This window comes from Zootoca vivipara, chromosome 14 (assembly GCF_963506605.1).
Source record: "Zootoca vivipara chromosome 14, rZooViv1.1, whole genome shotgun sequence".
Classification (NCBI taxonomy): domain Eukaryota; kingdom Metazoa; phylum Chordata; class Lepidosauria; order Squamata; family Lacertidae; genus Zootoca; species Zootoca vivipara.
In genome coordinates, this window is record NC_083289.1 from 51,543,216 (window position 1) to 51,566,365 (window position 23,150).

Sequence of the window (23,150 nt, forward strand, 5' to 3'; positions counted from 1 at the left end):
ACCAGAAAGCCAAATTGGAGATGTTCCTGTATAGATCTTGGCATGGAATTTAATTCTATTGACTCCACACCTAATAAATATGAATGCTTTATATCATTAGCTGGGAGAATTGCCCAAACACATATACCTAAGAGATGCCGGTGAGAATTTGCTCTCGGCCTTATTAAAGAGAACAGCAAAAGTATTTCATATCTCCCTGTAAATTATCTGGAGTTATAAAGCGAAGATCCGCCTCCACAGGAAACCACCCCAATGTGGTAAAATGCTAATGAAGCTGACTGATGAAGACAGAAGAAGGGCAGGAAATGATACCACAAGCTAATTTAATACTTTTTTAGTTGATATTTTGTGTTTGTTTGTTTTAAAAAAGAGGGTTTGGGCAATGATCTGAAACCTTTAATTCTATGCAATGCCACCAGCAAACAGTTTTGCTGCAGCACCCGTCAACTTAACCAACCCACTAAGAGCTTGCTTGCACCCTCCCTGGAATAATTATCCACGTCTAATAACTGCTTAACTTTCCTCAGTTTTGAGCCTTGTTAAACAAAGCAGGGAGCAGCTCCACAACTGTAGTCGGAGCAGCCCTGGCAGATCAGATCAAAACTCCATCATCTAAACCAACATCTTGTTTCACAGGAGAGGTATGAAGGCAATGGTCTTAACTTGCTCGCACCCAGTGCCAGGTATTTACAGATAGGCTGCCTCTGCCTCTGGAGGGTCCACTTAGGGCTTGTCTTGTGCCTAGAAAGCAGGGGTCCCAACGGCTTTCTGCTTGTGCCGTTCATGGGTCTGAGCAGTTTTGCCTTTGCCCTTCTGCTTTCTCCAGGGAAACCTGATCTTTAGTGCTGAATCGGAACAAACAGCGATCCACGGAAAACCCAATTGCCGTTTGTTTCAATTTGGTGCTAAACTGTGTGTTTGGTAAATAAACACAGCTACCAAACTTATCCTGGTTCCTGCTGTTTCCTAGTCTTAGGGCAGACCTCTTGCAAGGTTTCCCTCATTCAGGAGCCTCCCCAAACCCAGAGGAAACAGTGCAGAGAATGCACTCTGTCAAGCAGATATGGCTCCTTCTCTGAGCCCTCCTTCTGCTTAAGGATGTTTTGGATTGCAGCTGCAGGGCAGAAATCCCCCCCCCCCGGGGAAGAACTCCTGTGCAAAACACATGGAATTGTACAGGAGCTGCAAACGAGTTCCTAGAATGTCATTGCACAGCTTCTGTGCATTTCAACCAGGTGTGCCCAGAAAGAACTGGTACAGCATGTCCTGAGTCTCTCCAAAATCAATGATTCATGTTTTAAAAAATAAGAAAGATGTGTACATCACCTTTTTAAAAAGAAAAGAAAAGAATAACAATGTTGTCTTATATTCCTGGCTCACCCACTCATGTCCCTAATGAGACTAGATAGATTTGTAGCCTCTGGATTTAGCAAAGATTGACTTACTTCAAAGTAAATGCATTTTCGATCAGGATGTTACTTACGCTTTTCGAGCTAAACAATAATGTAAGTACACTTTCAGTTTCTAATCTATTTTTAAACAGCGTCAGGCTTTGATTGGAGTTTGGGTGTAGCTTCTTCAGCGCTCTGGTGCAACTACATCAAACACAGCTCCTTCTGCACTCCAGTGCTGCTGCACCGAATGGCAAGGGAGAAGGGGAAATGTTGCTAAATAGCAAACTGCAGTAGTACCTTGGTTTTGGAACAGCTTAGTTCTCAAATGTTTTGGCTCCCAAATGCCGCAAACCCGGAAGTGACTGTTCCGGTTTGCAAACTATTTTTGGAAGCTGAACGTCTGATGGGGCTTCCGCGGCTTCCAATTGGCTGCAGGAGCTGCCAATCAGAAGCCACACTTCGGTTTTTGAATGTTTTGGAAGTTGAACGGACTTCCGGAACAGATTCTGTTGTAGGTTTGAGCTTGCTCTATGTCACCAGAACTGCCTCGCCAGATATGTGGCATGACACAAACTCTCCAGCTAGCTATCTTGGCAGCCAAGTTGTATCTTCAGTACAGCTGCATTGGAATGCAGAAGGAGCCGCATTTAAAACCCAGAAGAAAAATGGAGGGCTCCCGAATGTTGGTGAATCAGAATAGCGAATGAAAACACTAAATAAAGTTTAGGAATTGGTGCATTGGTTGAGTTTGCAGACAGCTCTGGCGGAGCCCCAAAGAGCACTAGCAGCATATGGAACAGTGGCAGCGCTGACCCTCACTGACAACTTGATAAGTATCTGAAAAATGGAGGTGGTGGCAAACATGGCCTTTGCCAATGTGGACATCTGCTTCCACATTCAACATGTGACACAAGTGTGAACGCACCTAGCAAAATTTGCCAGCCTTGCATCATCGCTTGTGGTTCTTGCAGAGAGACATTTTTTTTAAAAAAACAAAACATTCAAAAACGGTAGCACTTTTAACAGCAACGGAACCAGAGGAGAAAAGCAGAGCTGAAAAAGTTTGCTGACCCCTGTTCTAGTGTTATGAGAGAGGGAGAGAAACTTTTCTCTATCTGATTTCCACATGCTTTGCATACCTTTGCAAACTTCTATCATGTTGCCTCTAAGTTCCCTTTTCTCTAAACTATAAATTCCCAAATGCTTCAGCCTTTCCTCCATCCCCTTTCTCGTTTTGGTTGCCCTTTTCTGAATCTTTGCCAACTGTGCAACATTCATTTCGAGGCGAGGCAACTGGAATGCACCCAGTATTCCAAATGTGGTCACACCGTCACTTGCTTTAGAATAAAAGGTCCCTATCTTCATGTGGAATGTTGAAAGGTATGGAATAGGCCCCAACTTTATTGCTGGAAATCCTACCATTCCCAAATGGGAGTCATCCTCATCATTTATTTGCATGACACCTTTCCTCAACAAACTGTGCTCCAGGCGGTTCACAAAATGGGGAAAGAAAGTTACATAATTCACTAGTTACAAAATATAACAAAATCTAAATAATCAACAAGGAAAACATATCATTAAGAAATACAGTCATACAGTACCTTGGTTCTCAAATGGCTTAGTTGCCGAACAAATCGGCTCCCGAACGCCACAAGTGTTCCAGTTTGCAAACGTTTTTTGGAAGCCGAATATCTGACGCGGCTTCTGATTGGTTTCTGAACGGTTTCAGGAGTTGAACTGACTCCGAGAACGGAATAAGTTTGGTACCACTGTAGTCCACAAAACTATATATTTGCCTCCTAATTCCTAATAAGAACATCAGAAGAGCCAGCAGGATCAGGCCCATCTAGTGCAGCATACTGTTCTCACAGCAGCCAAGCAGATGCCCCAGGGGTAAACCAGCAAGGAGGATCTGAACACAAGAGAAATTCTCCCCTCCTGTGGTTTCCAGCAGGTCATAGCTGCAAAGTTCTGGCCTGAGAAATAAGGGATTGGACCGGAAGTAGCAGACCGGAAGTAGCGCTGCCGCCATTTTGGAACTGGGCGGAGCATGCTCAGAAGCTACATTTGATGCTGCTCTGCCCTGTTCCAAAATGGCCGCCGCACCTGAAGTCGCGCTGCGGCCATTTTGGAACTGGGCAAAGCAGCATCAAAAGTCGCTTCTGAGCATGCTCTGTCCAGTTACAAAAGGGCCGTCGCGCCATAATAAACCGGGGAAAAACAAAAAAAATTCCGTTTTTCCCCCGGCTGGGGACAGCTGGAAAAACGGGGGTTTCCCGGGGAATACGGGAGACTTAGCAGCTATGCAGCAGATTCAGAAACATATTGCAACAAACACATCATATGTGGAGTGGCCTTGGCCTTAGGGGTGAACCTGAGTTCAACAGAGTGACATCCAGTAATTTGCACTCTATGGTCAAGGCAGGTGGGTGCGCATGGGCTCTACACCAGTTCACACATGCACAAGCTTGAGAGCATCAGCAAGGAGCGTCCACTCACATGCACACAGGGTTCTTCAAGGCAGGACCAGAGGTGTCTGCAATTGGTCTGTGGGCAACTTTCCCCCCAGCTGTGGCCCCTTTTTGTGCACCAATGACTTGGCCCCTGTCCTCCATGCTCTGGTGACCTCCAGCCTAGATTATGGCAATGCGCAAGGCTGCCTTGGAAGATGACACGGAAAGTTCCACTGCTCCAGAACGCAGAAGCCCTTAGATCTGTTTAAGATTTAATATGACTCCTGCTTTAAAACAGCTGTGTTGGTTGCCAGTTCGTTTCCAGGCCCAGTTCAAGCTGCTCACGCTGGTGTCTAAAGCCCTAAAAGTCTGTTTTCACTGCTCTCTGAACCTCGGGTGGGGGTGGGGTGCAGCCCCTAAGCTGTGGAACTCCTTCTGGCACCTTCACTGTACGGCATTTGGCGAATGCTGGAGTTGCACCTCTTTACCCTGGTTTTGAACACTTAAGATGTATATTTTTAGGAACCACTTTATTTCAGTGATTTAAACTGTTTGAATATTGTGTTTTAATACCATAACCCACCCTGAGACCTTAGGGTGAGGGCAGGTAAATAGCAATGATGGTGGTGATGATGATGACAATGATACTACTACTACTAGCAAAAGTGTCTTTCCACAAGAACATGTGTGGCGCTGTCTAGTATGATGGCTCATCCACAGAAGCCTTTCTTATAAAGAGTGGTGTGGTGTACAGTGGTACCTCTGGATGCAAACAGAATCCGTTCAGGAGCCCCATTCACAACCTGAGCAGTGTGCAACCTGAAGAGGTGAATCTGTGCATGCTTGCCACGCGATTTGGCGCTTCTGCGCATGCGCGAATCGCCAAACCTGGAAGTAACCCGTTCTGTTACTTCTGGGTTTGGCCCGTTCGTATCCCGTGATGTACGCAACCCGCAGCGAACGTAACCAGAGGTATGACTATATAAGACAAGTACAAATACCTGCTGGAAATGTAAAGGAAAAGAAGGTACCTTTTATCATATGTGGTGATCATGTAAAGTTATATAAGCATTCTGGGAAACGATATATAAAGAATTGAAAAAAATGTTTCAAATAACTTCTATTTTTAAAAGGCAGAAGCTTTTTTATTAGGAATTGTAAGTACCGATACCCCGAAGGACCAGTGTTATGTACTGAGCTGAATCCTAGAACAATAGGATTCAGAATCAGCAGTCTGATTGGTCCACAGGAGCTACCCAATCCAACTCCAGGTAGAAGTGAATCCGCAACCTGATTGGCCTGCAGGAGTAGCCAATCAGGTGGCTGGTAGAAGTGAATCTGCAACCTGATTGGCCTGTAGGAGCAGCCAATCAGGCTGCAGGCAGAAGTCAATCCACAACCTGATTGGCCCACAGTTGTAACCCTGAAGTAGCCAATCACGCAAGGCCCATTGTGTAAATAATGTATATAAGCAGATGGTTTTGGGAAAAGAGCCATTCTTCTCTTCTTCTCCTTGATGACTATGAGCTGAATAAAGAGCATGAAATTCACTCTCGACTCTGAGTATATTTCAACCAGAAAAGACTTTTTATGTATGCAGCAACAGCTGCACAGATCTTACTAGCTCAGAGATGGAAAGAAGACAAAGTCCCGACCAGAGAGGAATGGCAAACCAAGCTGATGGACTATGCCGAGATGGCAAAACCGACTGGAAAACTCAGGAACCAAGAGGACAAAAGCCTTAAGAAAGAATGGGGGGGGGGAATTATAACTTATTTAGGAGACCACTATGAGCAGATGGAAACATTAGCAGGATTTCAATAACGCTTGTAATGTAGCAATTATTATGGACAATATGGACAGATACAAAATATGGAATATGAAATAATATGAATTGAAAACATTGACAATAAGACCCATGGAGGGGATGGGAGGAAGTCTAGAGATTCAGAGAAATTTCTGAATGTGGATATCTCTTTGGTGTGGTTCTAACTTTACGCTTGTAAAACCAAATAAAAAATATTTTCCAAAAAAGAAAAGAGAAAAGAGTGGTGTGAAACAGAGCTGTGTTCCATCCCCAGCTCTCTTTGGCATCTTTGTCTCCCTGGTACTCTCAGATGCCTTCAGCTTGACTGAAGACAGTGCATGCTTTCATTTGAGGATTGACAGGGGTCCTTCAACCTGGCACATCTCCACACCAAGACAAAAGTGTGGCAGATCCTTATCCGAGAGATGTTGCTTGAAGATGAGGTGGCCTGGAAAGCGCACCCCAAGGAAGCTCTACAGAGGCTCGTCCTGGGTCAGGAAGCTGCCTACACTCCTCAAGTCATCACTGGCTATGGTTGAGGTGGTAGACAATTTTGTCCACCTCTCCATCGATGCTGAGCTGGACAAGTGGATTTGCAAGGCAGCTATGGCAATGGCTCGCCTCTCCAAAAAGGTCTGGGAGAATGTGATGATGCTAATGACCCACCCATACCATGATGAAGGTCTACCAGGCTTGTGTGTTGAGTGCACTGCTTTATGGTAGGGAGTCATGGACAACTTACAACCACCAGGAGTGATGCCTCAATGACTTCCGTGTGCGCTGCGTCAGGAAGATTTTGGGCATCACATGGAAAGACAAAGTCTCAAAAAAAAAGATGTGCTCCCCCAAGCCCTCATTGCTAGCATGTTCACACTCCTGTCTCAGTGACGTCTACACTGGCTTGGTCATGTCCACAGAATGGAAGATGGCAGGATCCCCAAGAACGTGCTCTATGGGGAGCTGGCTTCTGGCACCAGGCAGTTGGCAGACCAACTCTGTGTTACAAAGATTTCTGCAGCCATGATGTGAATCAGCCCTGCCACATAGGAATTTCTTGCAGATGACTGCATGCCTGGAGATAGACAGTGAGGCTGTGCATCCATAGCAGTGACCAGAGGAATAATAATAATAATAATAATAATAATAATAATAATAATAATAATAATAATAATTTATACCCCACCCATCTGGCTGGGTTTCCCTAGCCACTCTGGGTGGCTCCCAACAGAATTAAAAGCACAATAAAACATCAAACATTAAAAACTTCCCTAAACAGGGCTGCCTTCAGATGTCTTCTAAAAGTCAGATAGTTGTTTATTTCCTTGACATCGGATGGGAGGGCATTCCACAGGGCGGGTGCCACCACCGAGAAGACGCTGTGCCTGGTTCCCTGTAACCTCACTTCTCGCAGGGAGGGAACCGCCAGAAGGCCCTCGGAGCTGGACCTCAGTGTCCGGGCAGAATGATGGAGGTGGAGACGCTCCTTCAGGTATACTGGACTGAGGCCATTTAGGGCTTTCTAGGTCAGCACCAACACTTTGAATTGTGCTCGGAAACGTACTGGGAGGAATGATCGCTGGGAGGAGTGTGGAGAGAAGAAATGCTGTGGTGCATCTGCCCCAGCTGCAACAAAACATGTCTCTCCCCTCCCATATCAGCCTCTACAGCCACAGCAGGTGCTGCAACCTTCCAATGGTTTGACATCACCGCAAAGGTGCACTATTCCCAATGGATGCCACCCTTAAGCATAAGTGAGCAGAGTTTTGGATGTGATGCTCACCTGTGTGCAGTTTCCTCTGCGCAGTGAGCTGCATTCCAGCCACATGGAAGCCAGAGGTTTCTGCACATGCATCTCTCCATCCTCCATCCAGGGGCGTCTTGAGCAGATCGCGCGCCCTGGTGATGAGGGGCAGAGATCGCTCCGCCACCCGCCCCGCCCTCGTAGGGCGCAATTGGTTTCCGCCCGGCTTCGCCGCGCGGCGCCCTCCTTTCCAGGCCGGCGCCCAGCTTACCAGCCCCCCGCCGTGGTGCACTGCGCCACCGGGGGTCTATGTAGAGCCGGCCCTGCCTCCATCCATTCAAGGAAGATGCGCTAACATAGTCCAAGGACAGATGCCAACCAAGCAAAAGCCCTTCAGTGTGGCATGGAGAGGTGGGGCCAGGGGGAGGTTCCCAAGGGATGGACATATATATGATGCTGCTTTGAGGCACATTCTTGCCCCCCCTGAGATTCATCCTGCTTGAAGCAAGTAGCTTTGAGCATCCAAATGTAAAAGGATGGGGGAAACGGAAAGAATCGGGAATCAGAACCTGGGGATGGGGTGGGCCAAGGGAGGAGGAATCCAACAAGAGAAAACACAAACAAGCAAAAAGCAAACCAACAACCAAAGCCACAAAAAACCAAGGGCGGAAATAAAAAGAGAATGAGGGTCCTGAGATGGATCTTGGCATCCTCAGGATTAGTGTTAGCTATGAGCATGCAAATCAAAGTAATGGCGCAATAATTTTAATAATTTACCACGGGAATTTAGTGCATCTATTTAAAGGGATTTCAGAAGTCGCGAGCAAGGAGATGAAAGCTTGCCATTTAATAAAGGCTTTAATCTACACACTCTCCGTGTTGTTACGCATAATGATGAGGGTGGGGGGGAGGACAATGATTACAGAGGCAACAGAAGGCAAACGCTTCCAAGTAGCTGGACTTTTTTCTTTTCTTTTCTGTTTTGAACACTGCATTGGCCTCCAGCGTATCCTCTGTTGCCACTTTCCCGGCCCTGTTGCTGAAAAGACAGTCAAAAAAAGGCAAGCAGCTGCAGCGCTTGGTTTGTTTCTCTGTCCTGACTTTGGGTCAAATGTCAGGATGGTCAGGTTCATCTTTGGGGCTGATTTGCGCCCAACCTTGGTTTTGTGGGAGGGCAGCACAGAAAGTGGGATGGATCCGCCTATCTGGGGTCTGTGTCATTTTCAAGAGTTTCTTCCTAAGTCCACCCCATCCCCATTTCTGCACCATTCAGAGAATTTCATTTTTTTAAAAAAAAAAATCCACACAGAATTTTACATTTTTGGCACACAATTTCATCCTGAAATTTGCAAAAAAATGATTGCAACTTTTGAGCTGAGGATTGTACTTCAAAATTAAAAGAGGTGTGAAACCGAAGGATGACATTTAAGATGTGTTACTCCCCACCCAAAGAATCCTGAGAACTGGATTGATTGATTGATTGATTACGGTTCTTGACCAGCACACATAAATATGCAATACATAAAACAATAAAAGAAAAACAGTAATAATCTAAAAATAGGCAATAAATATAGGTTTTAACAATTGTTTAAAAGAAAACTGATTAAAAGGAGTGTTACTACTTAGGGAAGTAGACTACAGCAATTAATATCACTGGATCCTCTTTAGCTATTCCTGAAGATGTTCTGAAGATATTTGAACACTGCTAGTTAGATTAGACCGAATTTTTATGACTCTAGCACAGAATTTGGCAACCTTCGCTGACACATTAGAGTTAGCGTCGGAGAGAAGCCACTCTGTATAGAAATTATCCGAGCGTCCAGGTAGCTCTGCCAGTATAGTGTGGATAAGCTCGCCTCGCACCTCCTCGTAGAAGCAGCATCGCAGAAGTATATGGCCAATAGATTCCACTTCTCCTGATCCGCACAGGCAGCATCTCTCACATAAAGGGATCCATTTGTACTTCCCTTGGAGAACTGCTGAAGGCATTATGCGGTTACGGGCCAAAGTGAATGCTCTTCTATGAGAGGGTATTTCCAGGTGGAATAAATATCTGGCTGGGCGGGCCAAGTATCTCCTTTCCTCCTCAATTAGAAAGTGAGGTACTTTACTCAAATCCTTCTGTCTTTCTTTATCTATAATCCTCTGTTTAATAAGGGTCTTTGCTGTATTAAGATCTGCCTGAGAACTGTATTTTGTTGTGTTGGGAATTGTAGCTCTGTGGGAGTAAACTACAGTTCCCACAATTCTTTGGAGGGGAGCCATCTGCTTTAAATGCACTCTAAATGCATGTTGCATACATAGCCTGTGTGTGTGTGTTCTAATCCACCTGTTAGTCCAGGAAGTGCAATTCTGGGGGTCACTTTGCAGACCAAATTAAATCCTTAATTGACACTATAATGTGCGGGTACAGTGGTACCTCTGGTTACAAACTTAATTCGTTCCGGAGGTCCATTCTTAACCTGAAACTGTTCTTAACCTGAGGTACCACTTTAGCTAATGGGGCCTCCTGCTGCCGCCACACGATTTCTGTTCTCATCCTGGGGCAGAGTTCTTAAACCGAGGTACTACTTCCGGGTTAGTGGAGTCTGTGACCCGAAGTGTTTGTAACCTGAGGTACCACAGTACTATATTGGGTTGGACTGAATGTGTGTGTGTATGCATGGATTTTTCTTGGAGGGGGGCGGTTAGAGAGCAGGATAATGCCCGCTGGCTCCATCTCCTGTGTACATTCAGCAACATTGTGGAAAGAACCTTTAAAAAGCACAATTGTGCATACAGAGTATAAACTTCATACACCCAGAGGGTCCTTCTCTGGGTTATTTATTCCCAACTTCTCAAAGTGGTTTACTTCTTTAAAAAAAATTGAAGAAGAAAACGTTATCATGAAAATTCTTCAGCATTTTAGTGCAAATTTACCCAAATGAACACTTTTTGGGGATCACTAGTACACACATTTTTAAAAGCAATTTCTCCGAATATAATGCATTCTCCTAATATAATGCATATATATACTTGCACACCTCCCCCTGATTTTTGTAAACATCCTTTGGCTGGAGAACAGCACAGCAAATTTCGGATGAGTGCGAATTTTGAGGGACAGTTGTGCTTCAGTTCCCATATTGCTTTGAGAAGTGAATTTGCTAAATTCGGTTTGAACTGAGAACTGGCTCAAATTTCCTCCCGCATCCCTCCTACTCCGGGGAGGACATTGCATGGATGGGGCACCATAATGGGAGAGGTTCTCCCTCCGTGGTCACCACCCTCCTAACTTCAGATAACAGAGGAGGGCCCTCCAAGGCAGTGCCACAAAATAAGTCAGCGAATGCGTCACAAGGCATTCCTGTAGATGCTGCACACCTGTAGGTCTTGCAGAGACAAGGAAGGGAGGCTGGGTGTTCTCTCATCAGCCTTGACCATTGGCCATGCTGAGGCTGCTGGGAGTTGGAGTCCAGCAGCGCCTGGAAGGGCAGGGAGAAGAGGCAGCCAGACTCCTTTTCTAAAGTTCCAGAGATTCTGCAGAAACCCACTTAGGAGCTGAGTCAATGTAAGGGCCTACCTTAGAACCTTGCAGGGAGACACTTCTTGTTGCCGGAGAGCAGTCCAAGAGAAAGGCTTTGCTTTCGGAGCTTTTCAAACCAGCACCTTGTTCCGCTGCTCAGCAGCAGAGCCGCTCTTGTTTTGTCCCACCATCTTGGCCTCGCAGAGCTAGGCTCCTTCCCTTTGATCGGCTTGCACCCCTGAAAGCGTTGCTGCTGTGGAACGGTGCAACGTGCTTCCGGAACCAGCCACCCACCCATTGCTGGCCTTTGCAAACCTGGTGCCTATATTTAGAACGTGGGGGGGGGGGGCAGGGGCCAGCATTGCTTCCCCCTTCTCTGTTCAGAGGCAGAGAGAAGCTCGCAGCAATGCAGCGTGGTTCCTCTTATAAGGGGAAAACCAGAAAGGAAGTTTTATCTGGGAGCCAGAAAATGTCCTTGCCACCTAGAAGGGGGGGGGTTAATAGGGGAGGGGAGCAGCACCTGGAAGATTGACCCCCCAGACCATCAACTGCACACCCCCTCCCCTGATATTTGCCAGAGGGGTGCGATGGGGGAGGAATTTGATTCAGTTTGCATTTAAAGGCAAAACTATCTGTTTCAAAACTACTAAAGCAACACACAAACTGAAGCACGGACATCATTTGAAATCCACATTTCTCTGAATGCAGTTTTCCAGGAGCTGTCTACAGAAATTAGGGGAAATCGTACACACATTAATGAAAGGAGCATAAAAAACTGCATTAGTTTAGGGAAAGCTGCATTGCAAAAATGTGTATCTTAGTCAAAACGGCGTGCAAAATTGTGTTTATTAGGAGAAAGTCACACAAAAACACTCGTGAATGTTTGCCAGGATTTTTTCCCCATGGCAAATTGCTGCAGAAATGTGGATAATTTTAGGTTTGGGAAAAAATGAGAATATGAGAGAATGGAAATTGACAAATTCACCCATCCCCACTGAGACAGCAAGAAAGCAACGTATCACTGTCTAAATGTTCAGGAATTGGTGCTTGATCATTTGGAGTGCCCTTCATGAAACTCATAAGCTTTGCCTCCATTTTAGCCATATTCACAGAATCGTAGAATTGTAGTCAGGGACAAAGAAGAACCATCCTATCCTCCATAATGAGAAATTGCGAGCATGGGTTCGGTGTTATAATGAAACAAACTACAGTGGTACCTCGGGTTACAGACGCTTCAGGTTACAGACTCCCAGAAATAGTACCTTGAGTTAAGAACTTTGCTTCAGGATGAGAACAGAAATTGTGCGGCGGCGGCGTAGCAGCAGTGGGAGGCCCTATTAGCTAAAGTGGTGCCTCAGGTTAAGAACAGTTTCAAATTAAGAACAGACCTCCAGAACGAATTAAGTTCTTAACCTGAGGTACCACTGTACCCCCAAAACTGTGCAAAAATAATCCAAATTCTGTGCTAAGCAGAGGTGTTGTGGTTCAGGATTGTGGGTGGAGGGTGAAGGGATTGAAGACCCAGTGCTATTTCTGCAGCAGAGTCCCCATCTCCAGAGTCCCCGAACTGCCCAATCAGACTGTAAGGAGAGCCTTTTAGCCACTGAGAAGGCGTGAGTGGAGCCAGCCACTGAGGATGGGCTCCTAGGATCACTCTGGAGAAGTCACAAAGGAAGAAGGTCAAGGAGTTGTACTATATAGAATGGTGAAGGGACCCCCAAGGGTCCTCTAGTCCAACTCCTTGCAATGCAGGAATCTCAGCTAAAGCATTGCATGACTGACGTCCATCCAACCTCCATTCAAAAACCTCCAAGTGAGGGGAGTCCACAATATGGTCTGAAGCTAAGCATTTAGGAACACAAAGTGCTTCAGTTCACAAAGTGCAGGTTCTCTTACATGCAATGGAACTTCAAGGAAAAGACAACCTAAGTCACCCTGAGATAAGATATTGGAGCACACCAAAATCATTTGCCCATGGAAATGCATAGAAAATAGTAGAAGATCGATCTGCATCGATCACTGCAATGCATCCCTTATTATGATTCTTGTATAATCTTAGGGGGATGTGTGGCTTCACGGTGGCTGTGAAGGAACTCTGCGCTTCTGAATTTACCACTATGCTACTGGTGCTATGGAAAGCTCAGTTCCTACAAATCAAGCCGACGTCCACATTTCCCTCTTATTTTGCATAATTGATTCTGCATTTGTATACGGCTGCCATGGACTGGCCGGATGCAGAGAGTGGAGGGGGGAACCATCTGGGGAACCCCCAAAGGAACCCCCAGGGGGAAGAAGGCTCAGAGTCAGGGGATTGGTGGTGGGATGACGAAGAGTGATCAGAGAGAGAAGACTGGGAGGAGGAGGTGTCGGAAGCTGTGTCCAGGGCAGCTGTCTATCAGCTCCATCTGGTACGCAGGCTGAGACCCTACCTGCCCACAGACTGTCTTACTACAGTGGTGCATGCTCTAGTTATCTCCCGCTTGGACTACTGCAATGCACTCTAAGTGGGGCTACTTTTGAAGGTGACCCGGAAACTACAACTAATCATGTTCAAATATATTAAAGGATGTCATATAGAGGAGGGTGAAAGGTTGTTTTCTGCTGCTCCAGAGAAGCGGACACGGAGCAATGGATTCAAACTACAAGAAAGAAGATTCCACCTAAACATTAGGAAGAACTTCCTGACAGTAAGAGCTGTTCGACAGTGGAATTTTCTGCCACGGAGTGTGGTGGAGTCTCTTTCTTTGGAGGTCTTTAAGCAGAGGCTTGACAGCCATCTGTCAGGAATGCTTTGATGGTGTTTCCTGCTTGGCAGGGGGTTGGACTGGATGGCCCTTGTGGTCTCTTCCAACTCTATGATTCTATGATTCTAATGCAGAATGCGGCAGCTAGACTGGTGACTGGGAATGGCTGCCAGGACCATATAACACCAGTCCTGAAAGACGTACATTGGCTCCCAGTACGTTTCCAAGCACAATTCAAAGTGTTGGTGCTGACCTTTAAAGCCCTAAATGGCTTCGGCCCAGTATACCTGAAGGAGCGTGTCCACCCCCATCGTTCTGCCCGGACACTTAAGGTCCAGCTCCGAGGGCCTTCTGGCGGTTCCCTCACTGTGAGAAATGAGGTTACAGGGAACCAGGCCTTCTCGGTAGTGGCGCCCATCCTGTGGAAGTGCCTCCCATCAGATGTCAAGGAAATAAACAACTATCTGACTTTTAGAAGACATCTGAAGGCAGCTCTCTTTAGGGAAGTTTTTAATGTTTTATCATGTTTTTAATATTCTGTTGGGAACTGCCCAGAGTGGCTAGGGAAACCCAGCCAGATGGGTGGGGTATAAGTAATTAATAATAATAATAATAAGCTGAAGAGGCAACAGGGTTGAGCTGGAAGAGGCTGGGGCAGAGAGCAGTCCAGATTCAGAGGCAGAAGCAAAGGCTGGTGGGAAGAGGGACAAGAAGCAGAGTGGAGGCAAACTGCTGGAGAAGCCAGGGAATCTTCCCTTCCTGCTGTGACCGCCTCTCCTCCCCACTGGTCTCCCAGAATCAACAGAGACATGAAAAGAGCAGAAGAGAGATTGGTTGTACACAGACACAGTCTCCGATTGCTTGGAAAGAAACCCTGGAGAGGAGGGGACTTATGTAGCTGTGGGAAGACAGGGACCTTCAGTCCTCGCAACTGCCTCATTGGGGCAAGAGCTACTGAGAGGAGTTGGTAGGATCACTAGGCCTGCACTGTTTAGGTTTCATTGAATGAAGAAGTAACTTCACTGACACCAGTGGGGTTTTTTTTTTACAGTATTGCTGACTCCAGATACTGATAATAGTTTTACATAATTATTTTGGCTTTGCTAATCAGGAGGAAGAGTACACAATGAAGGAGGATACTGAGGCCCTGCCTACAACCTCCCGAAATCTTATCCATCTTCTGAGATTACAGCAGATATCACCCACACACTTCCACGCCTGGAAGAAGCGGACCATTTGGATCCCTTCCAGTCAGGATTCAGGCCTCATCATGGGACTGAAACTGCCTTGGTCGCACTGGTCGATGATCTCCGGCGGGCTAGGGACAAAGGTAAGAGCTGTTTCCTTGTTCTGCTGGATCTCTCAGCGGCTTTTGACACCATCGACCATAACATCCTTCTGGACCGTCTAGAGGGCTTGGGAGCTGGGGGCACTGTCATGCAGTGGTTCCGCTCCTTCCTCCTGGGCCGTGTTCAGAAAGTGGTGGTGGGGGATGAGTGTTCAGACCCCTGGGCGCTCACTTGTGGGGTGCCTCAGGGTTCTGTCCTCTCCCCCATGCTTTTTAACATCTATATGCAGCCACTGGGAGAGATCATCAGGGGGTTTGGGCTGGGTGTCCATCAGTATGCTGATGATACCCAGCTCTACCTCTCTTTTAAATCAGAACCAGTGAAGGCGGTGAAGGTCCTGTGTGAGTGCTTGGAGGCGGTTGGAGGATGGATGGCGGCTAACAGATTGAGATTGAATCCTGACAAGACAGAAGTACTGTTTGTGGGGGACAGGAGGCGGGCGGGTGTGGAGGACTCCCTGGTTCTGAATGGGGTAACTGTGCCCCTGAAAGACCAGGTGCGCAGCCTGGGAGTCATTTTAGACTCACAGCTGTCCATGGAGGCACAGGTCAACTCCGTGTCCAGGGCAGCTGTTTATCAGCTCCATCTGGTACGCAGGCTGAGTCCCTACCTGCCCACTGACTGTCTCTCCAGAGTGGTGCATGGTCTAGTTATCTCTCGCTTGGACTACTGCAATGCGCTCTACGTGGGGCTACCTTTGAAGGTGACCCGGAAACTACAACTAATCCAGAATGCGGCAGCTAGACTGGTGACTGGGAGCGGCCGCCGAGATCACATAACACCGGTCCTAAAAGACCTACATTGGCTCCCAGTACGTTTCCGAGCACAATTCAAAGTGTTGGTGTTGACCTTTAAAGCCCTAAACGGCCTCGGTCCGGTATACCTGAAGGAGCGTCTCCACCCCCATCGTTCTGCCCGGACACTGAGGTCCAGCTCCGAGGGCCTTCTGGCGGTTCCCTCATTACGAGAAGCCAAGTTACAGGGAACCAGGCAGAGGGCCTTCTCGGTAGTGGCACCCACCCTGTGGAATGCCCTCCCACTAGAGGTCAAAGAGAACAATTACCAGACCTTTAGAAGGCATCTCAAGGCAGCCCTGTTTAGGGAAGCTTTTAATGTTTGATGGATTTCTGTATTTTAGAATTTCTGTTTTTTTTGGAAGCCGCCCAGAGTGGCTGGGGGAACCCGGCCAGATGGGCGGGGTATAAATAATAAATTATTATTATTATTATTATTATTGTTTGCATATTGTTGCAATCATGAGGTCTAGAAACTTGCCCTTTCCCTGCAAACAGTGCAAGATTCTCAACAGGCTGAATGTCCTGTCCAATATCAAGTTCTGTAGGGGTTTTTTTGTCTTAGAATAGCAATAATACACCTACGGTACCCCTAAAAGCCCTCCGTAGAAGCAGCTGGTATTGATGTCTTGAGCCACACAGGGTGTTGAGGAAAGCTCACACACAACACGATGGTTTTGTGTTTTTGTTTTTGGCTGAAAAATTAACACAGCCCAGAAATGAGGTGGGATTTCCGACAAGCCTATCCACCTGTCATTTCTCATTCTGTTTATCTTCCTCATGGAAGCCTTTAAGTTTCCAGCTTTCCACATCCTTAATTGCTGAGTCAGCTGCCACAGCTCAGAGTCGTAAAAATCTATTTTCAAAGGGTCCAATGGTTTTATTTTCCAATCATAAATATGGAATTTAATTAGCAGCTTGCTGCTAATGAAGTCATTGTGGAAGAGAAGATGGGCAGAGGCACTGAAACTTCAAGCATAAAACGCAAACAAGAAGTGTCATGTGGACACACTTCTGCAGTAACTGGGTTAACACTTTGGGGTCCTTCTACTTTTCAACCAAGGCTTCTTTCACGACCATCTTTCACCCCAATTCCTCTGCCTGAGATCAGGGCCAGATTAAGGTGTGATGAGGCCCTAAGCAACTGAAGGTAATGGGGCCCTTTATATGTCCAGCTGTCCTTTGTCAACGACAAATTGTCCCTGTTTTTTGTGTTGAATATATGCTATATGGTAATATATGGACCTAATAGGTATCTAAAGCCATTTGCACATAACAATATATGTATTTTATCAAAGTAAATGTTGAACTGAAATATAATTAAGAAGAAGTATATTAATAGTGAAATACACGCTGTAGGTTTTATTTTATTTGTTTTTTATCTTATATTTTGGAAATGTACATCAGGGTCTTTTTTCCCCCTTTAATTTTGTTGGTGCCCCCAAGAGAGTGGGGCCCTAAGCTATAGCTTGTTTAGCTAATACATAAATCCAGTTACTGTGATCAGTAACAAGGTGAGAATTGTCAGTTGGAGACACGCCAGTGTGGGAAAGCGCGGTACAATGGTTAGGGTATCTGATTGCAATCTGGGAGATCTGGGCGAGGGGAGCAAGACTTTATGCTGGCCATCAGGCAATGGCTTTTTCCACCTGCCTTGGCTGACCCTCCAGCCCTAGGAGCCTTCATAAGGCAACTGTTTCCAGAGGGAGAACTATGAGGGGAGAGAGACTCTGTTTGCCACTGGGTGGTGGTGGTGCAGTTGCTTCCACCTGCGCTGCCCCACCTTCAGAATAGAGCTGCTGCCCATAGCTGCCAAGTTTTCCCTTTTCTCGCGAGGAAGCCTATTCAGCATAAGGGAAAATCCCTTAAAAAAGGGGATAACTTGGCAGCTATGCTGCTGCCACGGTCATTTTGTGTATGTGCATTTTAATGAGCTGAACAGAGTGAAAGATTATGAGTCATGGGAATGTGGGGAGTGTGCAAAATTCAACAGTGCTTAGTTAATTTTTTGGCTGCTGTTTTGTTGATGTTGTTAATATTGTTTTATAGATTATGAATGCCGTAGTGCTTTGTTAATGTGATAATGTGGCTTTTGTTGTAATTGTGCTGTTTGGCTTTTTTTTTTTAGTTGCTTTGTTAATAGCGTTTTTAGATTGTAATTGTTTTACTGACGATTTGTTAATTAGTCCATATGCTTTATGCCATATTTATGAATTGCTAAGAGCATGAAGCTGATAACGCCAAGGTTGCAGGTTCGATCCCTGCCTGGGACAACTGCATATTCCTGCCTTGCAGGGGGTTGGACTAGATGACCCTCAAGGTCACTTCCAGTTCTACAATTCTATGATGTTATTTTTATTTATTTTTTGTAAGCTGCTGTGCAATTCATTTGAATGAAAAGCACATAGAAATATAATAAATCAAGTCCACACTCTGCCATGAAGCATTTCTATCCCATCTTTTTATTCAAGGAGTGAAACGTGGCTTGCATGGTTCTCCTCCTCCTCTCCTCCTCCTCCTCCTCCTCCTCCTCCTCCTCCTCCTCCTCCTCCTCCTCCTCCTCCCTGAATACACAGAACCCTGTGAGGTAGGTTAGGCTGAAAGGCAGTGACTGACCCCCAAGGTCACCCGGTGAGAGCTTCGTGGCCATGTGGGGGATTTGAACCCTGGTCTGACACACTAACAACTACGCCATGCTGGCCAATCCAAGCCTATCTGTGGTGTCGCGGTGTCAGTTCAATACCAGGGAGCTCTGGGTTCAAATTCCCACTCAGTTGTGAAGCTCACTAGGTGAACTTGGAGCAGGGTTCTTGTGAAGATGAAATCAGAGGTGGAGGGAAACCTTGTAAGCCATTGTGGACTCCTTGGAGGAAAGGTAGGATAAAAATGGCAAGCATAAATAAATGGATCTGCTTTCAGGAGAACACAGAAGACTTCCTCTCGGATAAAAAGGCAGCCTTGTTAAAGCAGCCAAAATCGGAAAAGCCCTGAAAGGTGAAGATGACCAGTATTCCAGATGGATTTTAAAGGGCCCAAATTATCTGGGGCCTGGAGGAGAAACTGTCCTAGGAGGAAAAGTTACCATGTTAGGGGCTTTTTGGAGCAGGGGAGGTAGGCACTTAGTTGCTTGTTTGGCATCTGTCTGTCTCGAGAGGTAATGGAGTGCGCCTCTGGGGGTGAAGTCAAACCTCTGCGTGATCTCCCAGGGGCGCAATCCTGAGTAGTATGTATTGAGGACCTGGGATGGCTGAACAGCAGTTCTGGTGAATTTCTGTTGCAATTGTCCCAGCTGCTCTCCTGGGGCTCTGAGGAAGTACGAGCGCTCCCCACCCTTCACTCAAGGGGAAACTGGAGGAAGCATAGAGAATGTGGCGAGGTGCTCCTCCATATCTTATCATTGCGGCCGTATGGTGACCCACATCTGATGCTGATCAGAACCAGACACATATGTGTGTTTCAAGCTTTGCAGCTGCACCAACACTCCTCTGTCCAATCCCACTCCTGGGATCCGGTTGGCTGCATGTCAGCAAAGTACAGCCATAATGGCACTGGATGAAGTTATCAGCAGGACTGGGGTTAATAATAATAATAATAATAATAATAATAATAATAATAATAATAATAATAATTTATATCCCGCCCATCTGGCTGGGTTTCCCCAGCCACTGTGGGCGGCTTCCAACAGAAACATTAAAATATACTAATTTCTTGAACATTAAAAGCCTCCCTAAACAGGGCTGCCTTCAGATGTCTTCTAAAAAGAATAACAATCATAGAATCATAGAGTTGGAAGAGACCACAAGGGCCATTCAGTCCAACCCCCTGCCAAGCAGGAAACACCATCAAAGCATTCTTGACATATGCCTGTCAAGCCTCTGCTTAAAGACCTCCAAAGAAAGAGACTCCACCACACTCCTTGGTAGCAAATTCCACTGCCAAACAGCTCTTACTGTCAGGAAGTTCTTCCTAATGTTTAGGTGGAATCTTCTTTCTTGAAGTTTGAATCCATTGCTCCGTGTCCGCTTCTCTGGAGCAGCAGAAAACAATATTTCTCCCTCCTCCATATGACATCCTTTCATATATTTGAACATGGCTATCATATCACCCCTTAACCTTCTCTTCTCCAGGCTAAACATACCCAGCTCCCTAAGCCGTTCCTCATAAGGCATCGTTTCCAGGCCTTTGACCATTTGGGTTGCCCTCTTCTGGACACGTTCCAGCTTGTCAGTATCCTTCTTGAACTGTGGTGCCCAGAACTGGACACAGTACTGCAGGTGAGGTCTGACCAGAGCAGAATACAGTGGTACTATTACTTCCCTCGATCTAGATGCTATACTCCTATTGATGCAGCCCAGAATTGCATTGGCTTTTTTAGCTGCTGCATCACAATAATAATAACGGTGCAAAAAGCAGGGAGTAAAGAAGCCGATCACATTGGATTTCATTGCATATGATGCAAGGAAGCGTCTCTGGCCAGCTGCTCATACTAAGCCTCAGCACAGGATGATATTTGGCTTTTAATATTCTATTGGGGGGAACTCTGCTTTTCTGGCTTGGGGGGGGAATCTGTTAGCCCTTACTTACTTACTCAGGCTGAGTTGCACCCCAACCTCTGTGTCCTCCTCTCCCCACCCAGCTGGGTGACTGAGCAAGAGGCAGAAGGTTCCCTCTCAGCCTCCCTGGCATATTTAGCATGCAGCTCTATCCCTGCCAATATCTCCCCGCTGTTTGCCAGCAGCGAATAGCCTAGTTGCTTTAATACCTAGTTATTTTGCTTTCTTCCGGACATTTGGATTTTGATTCCCTTGTTTTATGCAACCGCCACTGGGTTTCTCTAACTGAGATGGCTTCATTCAGATTCCTCTCCTACCACAGCAAGGCTGGCAGAAATAATGGATAACTCAGTATGTGGACGGAAAGATAGAACAGGCGACTGCCTGATATGGGGGAAAGAGGGTTGAAAATTCACAGGAAAGTGATACTTGAAGTCTATGGGAGGAGGGCCAAGCCATAAAACCATTGAAAAATCAACTACTATTGCTACTATTAATACAACTGTTATTACTATTACTTGGTAAAAAAGGTAAAGGCAAAGGACCCCTGGACAGGCAAAGGACCCCTGGACAGTTAAGTCCACTCAAAGATGACTATGGGGTTGTGGCGCTCATCTCGCTTTCAAGCCGAGGGAGTTGATGTTTGTCCACAGACAGCTTTCCGGGTCATGTGGCCAGTAGGACTAAACCACTTCTGGTGCAACAGAATACCGTGATGGTTTACCTTCCCACTGCAGCAGTACCTATTTATCTACTTGCACTTGTGTGCTTTTGAACTGCTAGGTTGGCAGGAGCTGGGACTGAGCAATGGGAGCTCACTTCGTCACGGGGATTCGAACCGCCGACCTTCTGATCCCAAGAGATTTAGACCACAGTGCGGTCTGCACCCCTCACCCACTCTATAGAGGGAATTAGCAACTGCTGTATTACCCACTGCTGTAAAGGGGGAAGTAAGGGGCAGGTGTTCTCATCCACCTGGGAAGGGAGCCATAGCTGCCAAGTTCTCCCTTTTTTTAAGGGAAATTCCCTTATGCTGAATAGGCTTCCTCGTGAGAAAAGGGAAAACTTGGCAGCTATGAAGGGAGCCCATCTAGGAGAAGGAAACCTCTGGTCCTAAACCTCCACTGCCTCATGGAACATCTTTGGGAGAAGAAAAGGCTCAGGAGTAAATTCTCCACAAAACCAGAGTGGAGTCCCTAAGGCGGTTGGGAGGCGCCTTGCATGCCTCCTTCCGGCCACTCCTGCAGCCCAGCTGGTGCCAAACATCATGTTCTGCTTTCCTTTGGACTGCCCAGGACTCTTCCTGCTGCCCAGGACTCTTCCTGCTGTGAGTGCCCACAGGCCCTGTCCCTACCTCTCTCCACCTGGTCTAGGGCGGGGCCTGGAAGGCCTCATAAAGGACTGCTGCCGCTGCTCTGCTGCTGGTGCTGCCCAGGACTCTTCCTGCTGTGAGTGCCCACAGGCCCTGTCCCTACCTCTCTCCACCTGGTCTAGGGCGGGGCCTGGAAGGCCTCATAAAGGACTGCTGCCGCTGCTCTGCTGCTGGTGCTGCCCAGGACTCTCTCCTGCTGTGAGTGCCCACAGGCCCTGTCCCTGCCTCCTTCCACCTGGTCTAGGGCGGGGCCTGGAAGGCCTCATAAAGGACTGCTGCCGCTGCTCTGCTGCTGGTGCTGCCCAGGACTCTCTCCTGCTGTGAGTGCCCACAGGCCCTGTCCCTGCCTCCTTCCACCTGGTCTAGGGCGGGGCCTGGAAGGCCTCATAAAGGACTGCTGCCGCTGCTCTGCTGCTGGTGCTGCCCAGGACTCTTCCTGCTGTGAGTGCCCACAGGCCCTGTCCCTACCTCTCTCCACCTGGTCTAGGGCGGGGCCTGGAAGGCCTCATAAAGGACTGCTGCCGCTGCTCTGCTGCTGGTGCTGCCCAGGACTCTCTCCTGCTGTGAGTGCCCACAGGCCCTGTCCCTGCCTCCTTCCACCTGGTCTAGGGCGGGGCCTGGAAGGCCTCATAAAGGACTGCTGCCGCTGCTCTGCTGCTGGTGCTGCCCAGGACTCTCTCCTGCTGTGAGTGCCCACAGGCCCTGTCCCTGCCTCCTTCCACCTGGTCTAGGGCGGGGCCTGGAAGGCCTCATAAAGGACTGCTGCCGCTGCTCTGCTGCTGGTGCTGCCCAGGACTCTCTCCTGCTGTGAGTGCCCACAGGCCCTGTCCCTGCCTCCTTCCACCTGGTCTAGGGCGGGGCCTGGAAGGCCTCATAAAGGACTGCTGCCGCTGCTCTGCTGCTGGTGCTGCCCAGGACTCTCTCCTGCTGTGAGTGCCCACAGGCCCTGTCCCTGCCTCCTTCTACCTGGTCTAGGGCGGGGCCTGGAAGGCCTCATAAAGGACTGCTGCCGCTGCTCTGCTGCTGGTGCTGCCCAGGACTCTCTCCTGCTGTGAGTGCCCACAGGCCCTGTCCCTGCCTCCTTCCACCTGGTCTAGGGCGGGGCCTGGAAGGCCTCATAAAGGACTGCTGCCGCCGCTCTGCTGCTGGTGCTGCCCAGGGGAACTTGAAACAGCACAGAGTTCTTTTTAAAATGCTTTTAAAAGAATTTTTTATGTTTTTATCTTCTTTGGGGTGGTAGGTGGGAGGGATTTTTAGTTGGGGGTGGGAATCTGTTAAATTTTAGTGTATTTGTAATTTTTATTGTTTTTGGTTTTATTGTTTTATTGTGTTTGGGGTGGTAGGTGGGAGGGATTTTTAGTTGGGTGTGGGAATCTGTTAAATTTTAGTGTATTTGTAATTTTTATTGTTTTTGGTTTTATTGTTTTATTGTCTTTTTTGT

The 23,150-nt window shown here is 47.2% G+C and overlaps 1 protein-coding gene across 2 annotated transcripts in view; it reads right to left on the minus strand.

Moving 5' to 3' along the window:
- Positions 1-11,194, minus strand: part of CARD11 (caspase recruitment domain family member 11) — a 73,948-nt gene extending 62,754 nt beyond the window's left edge. For both annotated transcript variants that reach the window (XM_060282543.1, XM_060282544.1), the window contains exon 1: positions 10,955-11,194. The gene's annotated coding sequence lies outside the window, so the exon portion shown is untranslated. The remainder of the gene's footprint in view (positions 1-10,954) is intronic.
- Positions 11,195-23,150: the final 11,956 nt, after the last annotated feature.